Source organism: Cryptomeria japonica, chromosome 10, assembly GCF_030272615.1.
Source record: "Cryptomeria japonica chromosome 10, Sugi_1.0, whole genome shotgun sequence".
Classification (NCBI taxonomy): domain Eukaryota; kingdom Viridiplantae; phylum Streptophyta; class Pinopsida; order Cupressales; family Cupressaceae; genus Cryptomeria; species Cryptomeria japonica.
In genome coordinates, this window is record NC_081414.1 from 284,620,476 (window position 1) to 284,628,200 (window position 7,725).

Sequence of the window (7,725 nt, forward strand, 5' to 3'; positions counted from 1 at the left end):
CACTCTCCTCCTCTCTTAGGTGTGTCTCTCCCCCATTCCCTCCCTCTCCTCCCCATCTCTCCCTCTCTAGGGTCATATCATATTCTTAGGGCTCATATGGTATCCTAGGGATCCATGCATGTGTCCTACGGGGTCATAGGACACCATATGACTCGTAACGACACATAAGATGTCATATGGAGTCCTAAGGGGTCATAGGACACCACATGACCCCTTAGCACACTATACAACCCATAATGACACTAAATAGTGTCCTAAGGGGTCATAGAACACTATATGACCTATATAGAACACCATACGACCCATAATGACACCAAATGGTGTCTTAAGGGGTCAAGAGAGAGAGAGAGAGAGAGAGAGAGAGCAAGGGATGGAAGGAGAGTACAAGAGACTAGAGAGAGAGAGGTGTGAAGAGGGGGAGAGAGTGAGAAAGGGAGGTAATGAGAAAGGGAGAGAGGGAGGGGGAGGAGAGAGGGAGAGAGTAAGAGAGAGATACACCTAAGAGAAGGTGAGAGTGAGATAGACAGAGGATGAGAGGGAGAGACTTAAGAGAGAAAGAATGGGAGAGAGATATGCTTGATAGAGGAGGAGAGTGAGATATAGAGATAGAGGCAGAGAGAGGGGGAGAGAGTTAAGAGAGAAAGAATGAAAGAGAGAGGATTCATGGAACATTGTTTAGGCACATATCGTGTTGATGGAAGATTCGACTAATGACGCTTTCGCTGATTTGCGGACTGATTGGTCATCATTTCCTTTTGCCTCGCGAAATAACAAATTCGACTAACATAGCGTGTTAGTAGCTTTCACTAATCCATGCGGTGTGTGGCCACCATTTTCTTTTGCCCTGCGAAACCTGTGAATTCGACTAACATGGCGTGTTAGTTGCTTTCGCTGATTGACGGGCTACATGGCCATCATTTATTTTTCCTCGTGAAATAGCGAATTCGACTAACATGGCATGTTAGTCACTTTTGGGTTGTTTTGGTCTTATCAGTGTAGGCTTCCCCGATGTAGTCACTTCATTTGTGCCGAGCTCATCTTCCTCATTGGGCATCTGGATAACTCAAAACGCATCTCCCTGACAATGTATGTTATCCCAATGAGTCTGACTCCCCTTCTTGCTTGATATCACTTTATCAGAGAGAGTCTCTCTGATAGAGTCCCCTTCTCCATTTAATGCATCGAGTATCGAGGTAACATAAATTGGGACCTCTGGATAACCCGATGTCACTGCTATGAAGACATGACTCCATCGGTTATCGGCAAGAACTCCACCGATAGCCCCATCGGGTATTGGGATGACATTTTTTCCTCATTGTCGATAGTGTATGTTATCCTGATGATAATAAAGGGCTTTCGCTAATTCGCGGGCTACGTGGTTGCCATTTCCTTTTGCCTCGTGAAATAGTGAATTAGACTAACATGGTGTGTTAGTCACTTTCACTGATTCGCGGACTGTGTGGCCACCATTTCCTTTTGCCTTACGAAACAGCAAATTTGACTAACATAGCATGTTAGTCACTTTCGCTGATTCGCAGACTACATGGCCGCCATTTCCTTTTGCACCGCGAAACTACGAATTTGATTAACATAGCGTGTTAGTCACTTTTGGGTTCTTTCGATCTTATCGACGTAGGCTTCCTCGATGAAGGATGACGTGGAAAGTAAAGAAGGTGCATCTTGAAAAGGATCCAACGGTCTGCATTATTTCGGTGGGCGAAATAGCGTGGAGTTTATCTTTCGCGAAGCAGCGAAAGGATGGTGGGCCCGACAGATTAGACTAGGATGTTTTGCGAGGCAAAAGGAAATGGTGGCCACACAGTCTGCGAATCAGTGAAAGTGACTAGCACGCCATGTTAGTCAAATTCGCTATTTCGCAAGGGAAAAAAATGGTGGTCATGCAGCCCGTGAATCAGCGAAAGTGACTAACACACCATGTTAGTCGAATTCACAGGTTTCGCAGGGCAAAAGAAAATGGCGGCCAAACAGCCCATCAATCAGTGAAAGCTACTAACATGCTATGTTAGTTGAATTCGATGTTTCGCAGGGCAAAAGGAAATGGTGGCCACGCAGTCCGTGAACCAATAATAATAAATTGTAATTATTAATAATTTTTCGCTTCAAAAAACTAAACTGTAATTTTGGGGGCTTCAAAGCCATACTGATAAGGCTGCAGGTAAAACTTGAGCATATGCTACATATGCCTCATCCATTATCTGCACTAACCATTGTGACTGTAAATTTTTTAAAGCAAACGTGACTGTGAATTTCATAAAGCAATACGAAGAAAAAAAATGAAAAAAAAATTGAAGACAAATTTTTTTCGTAGTCTACAATAATAATAATAGACTGAAATATCTCTGAAATGTAAAGGGGAAAATATGTTATCTATTTTCTTCATACACTGGTAGATTATGAAGTGCGATTCATTCATAGATTATGAAGTGCGATTCATTCACACATTTTATAAAATACAATCACTTCACATTCATAGCACCCAAGAGTCACATTAAAATATAGACAAAACTTTTCTTATTCAAAGAATGTGACATTGATTAACATGAAATGTCTCTAGGTATGAGAGTACAAACTTTTTCCACTGATGTTTGATCAAACTCTATGATAGAAAAAACCTCACAAAATAAACTCTATATCTACAACAACATTGATGTCAATATTTCAAATTCAAAAACACCACTAGAGAAGCATGACAAAGACTATGAAAGAACCAAGGGAAATTATTCTTCTATAACTCTAGACATCGTTTTAATCATACCTAGCTACAACAAAAAAACAAGACAAAAATTTTCTTTACACTAGGTCGTTCGTACTTAAGAAAAGATAAAATATCAAGCATTTACAGACCTAGCAATCCATGCATTATGTGCTTAGATAATGTTATGATAATCAGATGCTCAAAAATAACATTCACACACTACTTTCTGTCCATACATCCTTCAAATATTGCAATGCAAACTTTGAACAATAAACCCAATTTTATGTTTATCATGGAGACGGAGCAACTGGATGGGTGGTAGGATCATGATAATCAAATTGATGAATCCAAATTTCTGCTCTCCCTTCTTTAATACTTTTGGTTTTGTACCCATACCCTTCTGGAAAAAATCCGATTTCTTTCTTTCTTTTGGCTTCTCCAAGCTGTTACAGATAAAGAAACAACAATTCATGCTTGTGCATCATTGATAAAAGAAATAAAACACTGAATATGCAGTCAGAGGAAAAAATATGTTATGGGTATTTTATATCAATACCTTATCTCCTAAGATTGGTTTGCCATTGAAATCTTTCCCATGCAAACTGATTTGACCATGGGCAACATAAATATCTGCAAAAATCATCACTGTTATTAACAACTACAATATAGACTAATAGATTTCATTAATATATAACTCAAACCTATGTCATTCAATGCCTCAACTGAAGTTGCCAAAATGCATATCAGCATGAAAGAATAATGCCAGAAATCTCCCAGAAAAGTCTTTGCTCCATCCACGCTAGGAAAATAAGGTGGCTCCTTATAGATCTGAGACAAAACGTCGAGAGCACCGCTTCTATAAGACGAACCCTTCATCTCCATGCTTCCCATGACGACAACGACTAGCACTAGCAAGAAAAACCTCTTAACCCCAGTCCGGCTGTGACATCCAAACCTAGCATCAAAAAATGGAAATGAAATTGCAGCATCAGAAAATGAAAATAGAATTCAATAGCGGTAGAATTCAAAACAAATATGTTTGAAATTATGTTTGGGCGGGAGCAGGAGAGAAGTTTTAAAATTGAAATTCAAATTTTTGGACACCCGTGGCTACAAACTGTAGCTGTGCCCGTGAGGCATGATCGGGAGAGTGGCCGACAAATATTAGCCGCGTGCAAATGTTTTCCATCAACCGCAAACGGCAACATGCCTCCATGTCAGAAGCCCGATGGTGGGTCCCGGAACATGTTGTATGGGGTTGTATGGCATGAAAGGGCATGCGATTTTGGGGAGCCGCATCATGGCATGGCATGCCGTTTTGGAGCCAGAATAGCTACAGCCATGGCATATTTTTTATATAAAACTTTTCTCTCTTAATTTTGTGTTCACTGATTAAGCATCTCGTTATGAGCCATTGATTTAGCCTCATAATTTTTTTATAAATCAATCCTCACGAATTTATTTTGGACATGCCAAGTGTTTAGGACTTAGAAGTCATAAAAGTCTTCAAACAGATGTATGCTAAACAAATGTTTTGTAATTAGTGTAAGTCCTTGTCCATTTGAATAAATATTTATAAAAATCATTGCTAATCAATAAAATTAATATAATATTCTACCGAACTGTAAATGTGGGGCTAAAGCTATGGAATGAACGCCACTTTCCGGGAAGACCAGGCAATAAGCTGAAAGCAAGCTCTTTGGGTGATCATCCCATTTTATGTTAAAGGAATCGGGTGGCTTGAAAATCTGAATATGGGTGGGCAAAGCGTAGCACATGGTCTTCTGATTCCCATTCCTGCCCAAGGCCACATTAATCCCATGATGCAGCTCGCCTGGAAGCTCGTCTCTGATGGTTTCCTCGTTACCTTCCTCAACACTGATTTCAACCACAACCGAATTATGCAAGCCAAGATTAGAAACACTAACTATAATAACTGCGACAGCATCCGAATGATATCCATTCCTGATGGATTGCCGCCGGATGACAAGCGAAACAACTTTCCAAATCTATTGCAGGCATTGGAAAACAGCATGACACCTTCCGTCATTGAGAGGATTATTGAGGAGATAAACATGAGAGAAGAAGAGAACAAGGTCACCGGTATAATAGCAGATGTGTGGACATGTTCCGGGTTGAAGGCGGTGGCCGATCTCTATCAGATTCCTCTCGTTGGTTTCCATACATCGCTTGTCGCCAACTGTGCCATCCGCTACTTTGGTCCCAGTCTCGTCTCTCTTGGGATCCTTGGTCCAGATGGTAAGACAGAACCAACCCTCCTTTGTCTTTTTATCTTTTTCCTTTTGATTGTAGTGAGACTGGTTTGTGTTCCTTGTTATTGCAGGAGCTCCAAAAGAAGCGAAGAAAATGAAGGATATTCCCTCAATAGCGCCTCTGCGTTCTGGAGATCTTCCATGGTTGTACAGCGGGGAGTACATGTTTAAGCGAAGCATCCGAATGGGAGAAGATATAAAGCCGATCAAGTGGGTTCTCAGCAATTCCTTTTATGAGCTTGAGGCTCCAGTGGTTGAAGAGTTATCCAGAGAAGTGAGGGTATACCCAATCGGTCCTTTGATTCCAGATGAATTTCTCGATGGCGATAAGCGGAGGACAAGCAAAGCCCTCCCAAGCTTCTGGGCAGACGATGTGGAATGTGTAGAATGGTAAGACAAACAGCCCGCCCAATCTGTGATCTACGTATCCTTTGGCAGTCTGGCAGTATGGAGCGAAAGACAAGTGGAGGAGTTCGCAGCGGGTTTGGAGGCCACGCAAAGACCATTTCTCTGGGTTGTTCGTCCAGATCTGATGGAAGGCAGCGAACCCATTTTTGAGCCAGGATTTCTAGAACGTGTGACAGACAGGAGCTGCATAGTTTTGTGGGCACCACAGTTAAGAGGTATTATCTCATCCTTCCATAGCTTGCTTTGTGACTCACTGTGGATGGAACTCCGTACAGGAGAGCATCACCATGGGTGTGCCCATGCTCTGCTCGCCTTATTTCGCAGATCAGTTTCTTAACCGCACATATATTGTGGATGTCTGGAAGGTTGGACTGTCTTTGGAATCGAATAAGGATGGAATAATAGAGAAGGGGGAGATTACTAAAGCCGTTGACAGATTACTTGTAGGAGAAGATGGTCCAGAGATAAGGGAGCAAGTCACCAAATTAATGAGAACCAGTAGAGATACGGTGAAGGAAGGAGGTTTCTCGTTCAACAACTACAGTTTACTTGTTCACCAGATGAAGAAGCATCTTGTTGACTGACAAATCTTCAGAGGTCTTGTTGGCCAGAGATTCGTTTCGAGTTTCGGGTTAGGAGCACGCTGGACGGTTGAAATGACCACTGCTTCGGCCCAGATGTTTCAAATATAATGTTAAGTGTTAGTGACGGGTTTTGAGTATTTATATCACGTCAAATAAAATGTATAATCATATTCTTTTCGAAGTTGTTTTACTGTAAGTAACAGTGTTATCTTTTTTGGGGGGTTGAGGTCGTCTTTTCCGTCACTCGTTATGGGAAACTTCCCAAGGTCACAAATCTCATATTTGTCTATACAAGTTGTCCTTGTATGCAGACCGTAGTCTTGTTTTATTTTATATGCCTCTTTAGGTAGTAATTTCGTAAACATTCAATTAATGATGTAATGACAGAATATTTTTTAATTTAGGGAATGTTTACGTTTTATGTAATGGTTGGTCTGTTTATATTTTATTTCTATCTTATCTATTTATACAAATTTCTATATATTTGTTTACATATTATCTTATTTATTTATGTAAATTTTCTTATATGACTTTCATTTATGATTCATACATATATAGATGTTCATCTTTAATACAACCATAATCATTTGGTTACCAAAGGTCATTTTCAAAATCACAAAGTTGATTTCATGAGAGTGGTTTTAATCTTGAAAAAAATCAAATTAAAATGCGGTCAATACTTGTCTCTTCTATTATACATGTGAGTTGACTAAATGCACATTTACATTATTTGATGCTATGTGTTTTTATTTAAAGACATTCATTTGCATATCTCCCATATCCTCTAACATTCAAACTTCCTCTTCGAATAACATTCAAAATGCAATTAGTAGAAAAATATTTTAGCTTGATGTAATAAAAAGAGCGATCTACTTGCATATATTATTATAGTGTCCACCTACCATCCTTGAATTTATGGATATACTTTTATATTGAATTTTCACATACCCCCTTTGTGAAAATAATAATTATTTACACGTATTTTTAAATACATGTAGTCTCCAAATATCATGAATGAGAAAAGAAGAAAAATACGACTTGAACAAGATATAAAGAAAAATTGCATACTAATATGCAAGGCCAAATTCATGCATAGAGGATGATTTCATAATTGAATAATATATGTATACCTACAAAATTTTCTTGGGAAAAAGCATATATATGAAGAAAAATTTGAGAGATTTTACTAATAGAGAGTTATCTTTTATGAGCTCAAAAGGAGTCATGTTTATAATCTTCATGAACTAGCACTCATTCTTCAACCATAGAGCTACCTAGCCCTCTCCATCGTATTTATATTTTATAATTTAGCAATTAATTTTTGATTTTAAACACACCCCAAACTCACATTTATCAATGCACGTTAGTTTTAAATTAAGTGTTTGCATCTTATTAGACTATACTAGATTAAGCCTAAGTAAATATAATGTTCCTTTACATATAGTAAACCTTTATGGATATTTTAGAACCAAATTTCCTATAGATTAAATTCTTTAGAATTTCAAATTTATATTTCTATTTTAATATCTTATAGTTAGTTTAAAATCTAATTTTTATTTTTCATCTTTGCACCTTGTTGATATATCCTCATTTTCAAATTTGGTGTTTTTATTTATATCATCTATTTTAGTCACTATAGCTAGCCTTCTTTTTTAACCTCATAGTTTATGTTTTGCACTTGTTTCTAAGTTTGTTTTATTTCTATATTTTCTTTTTGATATAAGATTCATTCTAGTATATTCCA

The 7,725-nt window shown here is 38.4% G+C and overlaps 1 pseudogene; it reads left to right on the forward strand.

Annotated features, from left to right (window-relative positions):
- Positions 1–4,470: 4,470 nt before the first annotated feature.
- LOC131055590 (UDP-glycosyltransferase 83A1-like) lies at positions 4,471–5,981 on the forward strand (annotated as a pseudogene).
- Positions 5,982–7,725: the final 1,744 nt, after the last annotated feature.